The sequence below is a fragment of the Pteropus vampyrus genome, unplaced genomic scaffold, assembly GCF_000151845.1.
Source record: "Pteropus vampyrus isolate Shadow unplaced genomic scaffold, Pvam_2.0 Scaffold107, whole genome shotgun sequence".
NCBI classification, from domain to species: domain Eukaryota; kingdom Metazoa; phylum Chordata; class Mammalia; order Chiroptera; family Pteropodidae; genus Pteropus; species Pteropus vampyrus.
In genome coordinates, this window is record NW_011888888.1 from 4922804 (window position 1) to 4931104 (window position 8301).

Here is an 8301-nt window from a genome sequence, read left to right on the forward strand (position 1 = left end):
AAAAAAAACATGAGAAATGATCTTTATTTGCCATTTTATTTAACCTTTGATGCTGATGGAAGCAATTTTAAGTCAATATTGTTTTGTTAGTTCTCTGAACTCTCAAGTCATTTTATTAGCACTTTTATTTTAGGGCTTATGAGAGTTATCCAATTTTATAGTTAATTTTTCATGTCTATGTGTCTCTAGATCTAAAATCCTTTGAGGACAAGAATCATCTTATTTTTCTATACTCCAGAAGACTAGCACAATATCTTAAATGCAGTACAATCTAAATAAAGGTATATATTAAGTCAATTTGTGTACTGAGGGTTTTAATATGAATCAAAATAGCATTGTAATTTAACCCTGACACTTCACAATTGTCATTTTATCTGGATTAGTTAAATCCACAAATTAACATTTATTGCTGAAACATTAATGATTGATTCTTGATTCAAGTAATTAAAGATTTATGCCATAAATCTTTATTTTACCTCTCTCGATATTTTTTTAGGAGTGACTGGTAAAATGATTTTTCCTTTTGCTTTGAGAGTCATGATTAAGAGATTTTTCAACAGCACATAAGCAATAACATTTTATATTTTTATGTTCTATGTTTTAGGTTCTCTGGAGACATAATAAAATTCTTTAGTTGAAATAAAGTTTAAGTAAATAAAGACTTGTTTATGCAAACAATCTTTGCTTAGTAATATGAGTTTTCATATCCAACATACTCTTGCCAGGCTGTAGATATTAAGATGCAATAAATGGAATGAAGACATTTCACCTTTTAAAAGTCTGTTTCCATTTTAAGCTTATTCCTAAGAAAGCCTCTGGTAAGATGTAGTTGGCAGTTGGCCTTTTTAATTCTTCTTCAATTTGAGAAATGAGGACATGGATGAAAATTTTTTTTGACTTAGGAGAAAGATAGAAAAATGAATATGACTTAATCTCCATGCTCACCAATTTTATAGTACAATAAGAGAGAAAAATAAACACATATATTGAAAAGTAAAATCAGAACAAAGAAAGAAGCAATCTCTGAGTGAAATTTCCCAGTTGAAAGTTATATCTCTCTCCCTGAAAAACAAATATAAATAAAATTATATATTCATATATATGATATTCATTTATTATTTATTTGTAGTTATCTCAAATTCATGCATTCTTTTTCAACCAGAGTAAGAATGTCTTTCTTATAACTCTTCTCTCTTCCACTGCAAATTTCTGATATCGGTAGCTAAACCTCCTATTTGAAGGTTTTTGGTTTTGTTTGTTTCACCTTCATTTGGTCATGAAATAGATCTGTAACAAAGTGCTTACCTGAGCTAACCTGGTGTCTGTTATCACAAATGTTATCCTCATTCTTCCCCCCAGGTTTAACATATCCCAACATTTGAAAGCTTTTGCTTCTATTTATGAAACCACTCTTCTTATTATCTCATTCTGTAAATGTAGCCATATAACCACTAGTCCTATGTTTTAAATCACATTGGGAATGGTAGCTTGAGAGTGGAGAAGAGTTTTCTAACAATCTCTCTTGACATGACCAGGTTTTACACAGGCAATTACCTATGGCCTATTTACAAAGTCTAAATTAAAATGAACTGCAGAAATTATCTCTATAATTCTGAAGAAAATAGATTTTAAAAAATAAAAAAAATAAAAAACTAAGATACCTGGGAGAGTACTGAAAAGTTTTTTTTTTCTAATTTCTTTTCCAATACTCTTTATTATATATCAGAATTTTTATGAACTGCAAAGCCTACTGGGATCGATTTCTTTGCATGATCTTATTTATTTTCTGGTTTCTTCAATCATCTGGCTTTTGCTAAAGTGTAAGCACCTTGAGAGCAAGGGTTGTATGTTTTCTTCATTTCCGAATAACTAAATTCTATTTTATAGACTTCACAGGAGTATCATAAATATTAACAAACTATAAAAGAGTATCTCAAAATTGGGCTCCAGTCTCTCTAAAGTCAAGAGGGTCTTCAAATTAAATTAGATTCTTAGGAATGTACAGTTATATTTCCAGAACATTAAGATTTTTAATAATATGATTTTTATTTGTATTACAAATTCTAAGTAATGTATTTTTCATTTTAAGGAGAGATGATGTACAGGATAAGAGTTAATAATATAGAAGGATTTTGTCCTTAAAAAATATACAGCCATGATGGCAAAAGAGTTTATTAAATGAGTAGAATGAATAACCATAGTAAAGCTAGAATTCGAGTCAATCAAAGAACCATTGTGCTGCTGAAGTTTCAATTCAAACTTTGTTAGGATCACAAAATGTGAGAGGTCAAGCTCATTAGTCTTTGTAACTGGTATTAAGTCATCTAAGTACATGGTGCATATATCATATTGAACGATTATGACTAATACATGTGTAAGAAAAATGTATTCACTCTTTAAAGTAATTTACAAAAATTTTCAGTGTAAAAAATAACATTAACTTTACAGAGTAAATTTTAGATGTTTACCTGTAAAACAAAGTATAAATAAACTCCCAAAGAGAAAGATTTTGGTATTACCAATGAAATGAAATTGAATTCTGTAAAAGTGTAGCCTATTGCTTTTATTTGGTGGCACAGAGCATGAAAACACAATTCCTTCCTTTAATTAAAAAATAAGAGATTCCTAAATAAAAAAAATATATTATTAACTCTACTGTCTTCTAAATCATAGGTCTGAGAAATGAAAGAAATGTCTGAAAAAGCAAAACTCTCTGTTAATTTCCACGGCTCTGCAGCAACATACTCTGTGGTAAGGAAAGGTATAGCTGTACAGCACCTCGTTTCAGTGAGCTGCCATGATTTTTATACTGAAAAATAAAACATTTTTAATTCTTTAAAAAATGGAAATACCAATTTTAGAGTTTATTAATGATGTTTAAGAAATAATTTCTATTTTATATTGTAAGAAATGCAAAGTCTACAATAAAAAATGTCTACAATAATCATCTATATTTACAGCTGACTGCTGAACAACACGGATTTGACAGTGAGAGTCCACTTAAACTTGGATTTTTTTTCAATGGATACTATAAATGTGTTTACTCTTCCTTATGATTTTCTTAATAACATTTTCTTTTTCTCTAGCTTACTTTATTGTAAGAATACAGTATATAATACATATAATGCAAAATATGCATTAATAGACTGATTATGTTATCAGTAGGCTATTAAACAGTTAAGTTTAGGGGAAGTCAAAGTTATATATGTAGATTTTCACCTGTGCAGAAGATCGGATCTCACCCTCAGCATTGTTTAAAGGTAGACTGTAGTTTAATTATAGATAGAAAAAAATAGAAAAGAAGTAATCTTTCTTCTGTATATTCTTGAAACATAATTCTAAATAACACATATTTGCTTTTCTAATATTTAGTGTTATTTCAGTTTTAGGATGATAAAAATCCCCAAATGGTTACAAAAGTGGGAAAAATATTTTCTTTAGTCTTAAGTATACACAATTGATTTCTGCATATCTGACATTCAGTGAAAAAAGTTAAATATTATGTTTTATGTAATTTATATAAAAAATCAAAAGTATGAGTTATACACATAGTAGCTCGATACTGAACTGAAAAGAAATGCTTTTAAAAAGTAAGATTTAAGATGCATCAAAGTGATTCCAAATCCTGCCTTGATAGACAACCTTCGAAACAGGTCAACGAGCCTCAGCCATGGTTTGGCAGAGCCTGTAGTTCCAGGGAAGACTGGGAGTGAACAGGATGTTCAGAGGCACATACCTGAGTGTCTTTCAGAGAACTGATGAGATTGATCTGTTCAAACTTGATTAAAACTGCCTTTTCCTCATCTTTATACATAAGAGTATATTTACATCATATCTGAGTGTAAAATATGAGTGATCCAGGTATCCCCCACTTTTCAGAAGTATGCATTATGCTAGTTTGCTTTTACAAAAATACCTACATCAGAATCTATTTTCGCTAACCAAAAGAAATCCAAAGATGATTTTTGCTTTTACAAGAACTTGAAAAAAATGATAATCATATTCAGCATTCATTTTTCAGTGAGTCATCACAGAGGCAGTGCACATCCTTAGTAGTAAAGGTGGCACTGCCAGGCTCCTTCCCTGAGAACTACAATCAGCATCTCAGCATCAGGTCGCCATATCTTTGAATTTTGTCTGTGAGCATCTGTGCTGCATCTCAATTTATTTTGTGTATGTATTAGCAAGATGTGTCCTAAGGTATCAGAAAAGCCTTAAGAGAGCTACTAAGGGTGTTATGCTTAGCATAAAAATATACGTAATTAAGTGTTTCAATCATGGTAAACAAAATAAAGATATTGTGCGTGCACTGAAAATTGGGTCTAGGCACACTCAAAGTTTTTCCATATAAATTAATGGTAATTGCTTCTTTGCTTTATGCCATTTAGTCTTGCAAAAGGTTTTATAGGAATGCTCCACTTTTGGATAGCAGGGGAAACTTGTAAATGAAAGACATTATCATTCAACTAGGGTGCTGAAAAGGACCTTCACAGAACACCCAGCTGAGCATCGTCCAAGAATTAAATGCATCTCACTGGTGAGGCACGGAATGAGTTTAGTTGGTATTTCGGTGTTTTAGTTTCCTGAGGCTGCAGAAATGATCACAAACTCGGTGGTTTAAAACAACAAAAATGTACTTTTTCATAGTTCTGAAGGCTAGAAGTGTGAAATCAAAGTGTCAGCAAGGCCATACTCTTTCTTTGAAGGCTCTAAGGGAAGATCCTCCCTTTCCTCTACCTAGCTTATGGTGGTAGCAGACAATTCTTGGTGTTTCTTTGCTGTAGACACATCAATCTCTGTCTCCATTGTCATATTGCAATCCTGTGTATTTGTGTCTGTGTTCAAATTCCCTTTTCTTACAAGGGCATCACTCACTGGATTAAGACCCATAATCCCGTATTACCTCATCTTAACTTGATTACATCTGCAAAGACTATTTTTAAAGAAGGTCCCACTTACAGATACTGAAGGTTAGGACTTGGACATGTATCTTTTTGAAGGATACATCAAAAATGAATGTTAATTTTTTATAATATATTTTAGTGTGCATCAATAAAATATAATAAATATAATTAGTCCACTGAACTATGATTGCAATGATACAGTATTACTGCTTAAGATGATCAAAAGCTAAAATTAAATAAATCAATTTAAGAGAATATCTTGAGTATACAGCTCTACAAGTATTATTTACACATAGAAAAACTTGTGAATTTGTTGCATTAACATTTGGAACTCATTGAGCTAGCCCAAACCCCTCTCTACAGGTAGAGTATATCTAGAGAGGAAAATAAGGTACTTAATTAAACCTCTTATTAAAAACTTCCCAAAAGAGATTTTACAATCTCCTTCACAGTTACGTCATTATGCTACAAATTTCATTGTTTGAAAGTTCTGCCTTATATCTAATCTCAATCTGTCTTGCTTCAGTTAACAAAGATGACTGCGAGAGAAAAACCTTTTATTGAATTCAAAACCATTAAGTCATCCAACATATAGGCAGGTGAAATATAGGTATGCAGAACTTCCAGTAGCTTAAGAATTTAATAGATCTATGATACATGTATTGTTTGTTACTTACAAAAAAGTAAGAGTTAACAAACAAACTTGACAAACAAACAGAGACTCATGGACATAGACAGTGGACTAGTGGTTACCAGAGGGAAGAGAGGAAGAGGGAAGAAAATAGGCATAAAAGGGGTCAAATATGTGGTAATAAAAAGAAATCTAACAATGGGCAGTGAACACACAATGCAATATATATGACTTACTGTTGAATTATACACTTGAAACTTATTGGATGTTGTTGATCGATGTCACTCCAATATTTTTTAATAATAAAAAAGCAAGATTTAAGAAAAAATGTATGTGGTTATAGTTATTTAAATATAAAAAAATAGTTTTCATATCCCAACAGCATGTGTTAGATTTTTAATCTTGTGACAATAAAGCATACAACATTAAGATTGAATTTTTAATCAATTTCATGCTTAAAATATTTATGTAAATCTTGTCAAGAAAGGTTAAAGTTAGATAGTGGAGCAGGTAAACCCTGTGCTTGCAACCTCTCATAACCACATCAAAATTACAACAAAACTTCAGAAAAACCATCATTGAGAGTCATTTGTAATCTAGCTGAACATAAATCCTACAACTGGAAACACAAAGAGGCCACCTCAAGACTGGTAGGAGGGATGGAGATGCAGAACAGGCAGGTCCCACACCCTTGTATGGCAATTGAGCATTACATTTTTTGTGCACTTTATTTCTATTATTATTACATTGTAATATATAATGAAATAATTATACAACTCACCATAGTGCAGAATCAGTGGGAGCCCTGAGCTTGTTTTCCTGCAACTAAATGGTCCTATCTGGCGGTGATGGGAGACAGTGACACCCTAAGTGTGTTGTTTATGTCCAGTCTACTTCATAATCTCAATTTGGTAGCTGTCACTGAAGAACACCCTGCTTCACAAAGCTAGGATGTTGGAAATCAAAGCAGGCTTTTCAGTGTTTTTGTGGCAATCTCAGGATATTCCACCTTGACTTTAATCCGGAATGTACGGAGATTTGAAGATGTCTCAAACATCCTTTGAAGGCCACTGCCATTTGCGATCTCAAGCAGTTGATCCTCTTCTAGGACGACAAAGCCAGTTTGCCTGGTTATTCACAGATGGTTCACGGATCCATTCCTTCCCAGTTTGGGGGTATTTTGGGAAGTAATGCTCAGACTTTTCTGAAAGCTGAGATAGATGATTATGCACCAGCTGGGAGAAAGAAGGCCCCGGCTCAGTCTCTTTCAAAATCTCTGTTAAAGTATAAAACATGTCAAAAATCCCAATGTTTACTCATCACCCCTACAATTCCAGATTGACTTTGAATGCAGCTATTTTATCTGCTGACTCGAACACAGTCATTGTTCTCCCCTGAAGTGACTTGAATATGTCACACAGGTAAGTGAGTTTTGTGACTCATTCTATGTCACTGAAATGTGCTGTCAACGTGACTGTTTTTCTAAAAGAAATCTCTGGAGTGGCTCTTGTAACTCAAAAACTCTGGCCAGTGATCTACCTTTAGAAAGCCACCTCACTTCTATGTATGAGAAAGGACGTGTGTGCTCTGCGTCCATCTCCTCACAGAGCTGTGCAAACAGACGTGAGTTAAAGGCATGCACTTTAATGTAGTTGATAATTTTAATCACATCCTGCAAAACATTGTTAAGTTCAGGCGACATTTTTCAGCTAGCCACCATTTCTCTATGGATGACATAGTGCATAGACTCACATTCAGAAGTGACCTCTTTGACCCAAGTAGTGAAACCAGAAAGCTGTCCCATTATGGCAGCCACACCGTCCCTGCACATACCGACATAAAATGACCAATACAGTGTAAAATGTAATCATTCAAAGACTTGAATAGTTCTGCAGCTGTGGTGTTGGGTGGCAACAAAAGTGGACATAACATATCCTCATGGACATTCTCCTGAAAAATATATGCACAAAAACAAACATTGTTGCCTTGTAGTCAACATCGGTAGACTCGTCATCCTGGATTGTGTACCACATTGACTTATTAACCCTCCTTAACAATTGTGCCTCAATATCCTTTATTTCATCAATTCATCTAGTTATGGGGCTAGCTGAAAGAGGAACAAGTGCCATCTTTTGAACTGTAGCCTCTCCTAAAAGTTCAGGACAATTGTCCTTAGCAGGAGGCCAGATCAACTCTTCACTAAGAGTAAAGGGCTTCTTAGCTTTAGCAGTGTGGTTAGCCACTAAAAATGATGTTCTCAGTGCAGACACATTTGATGAAGTGGTGGCCTTCAATAATTGCTTCTGTTCTTCATGTCTCCGTTATTTTCTTCTTTTGAAAAACTCCAAAGGCTTGTCTTTTAATTTAATGTAAGGTTCCTGGTCTCCACGTGGCGAAGCAGTTTTAAGGTTTCATGGCTTCATTGGATAGCCGGTCACCACATATTTAATACAAAGCATGCTTAGAGACTGAATCATCTGTTGCATTGAATTGTGATTTAAGCAGGACTCGATATTTTCTTTTAAATGCAACTTTCTTTTTATTGGCAGTCTTAGAGTCTTCTGCTGTCTCATCATTGGGTCTTTTCCCCTTTACAAAGAAACTCTCTAGTGACATTTGTTTTTTCCTTGTTTTGGCTAGGGTTAGCTTGTGGGCTTACAAAAACTGTGACTGAGACAAGTGCACAGTGAAGGAAAGAGGCATGGACAGAAGTGAGAAGTACATCTTTTCAGATATATCTCCTTGGGGAAGGGAAACAAACAAACA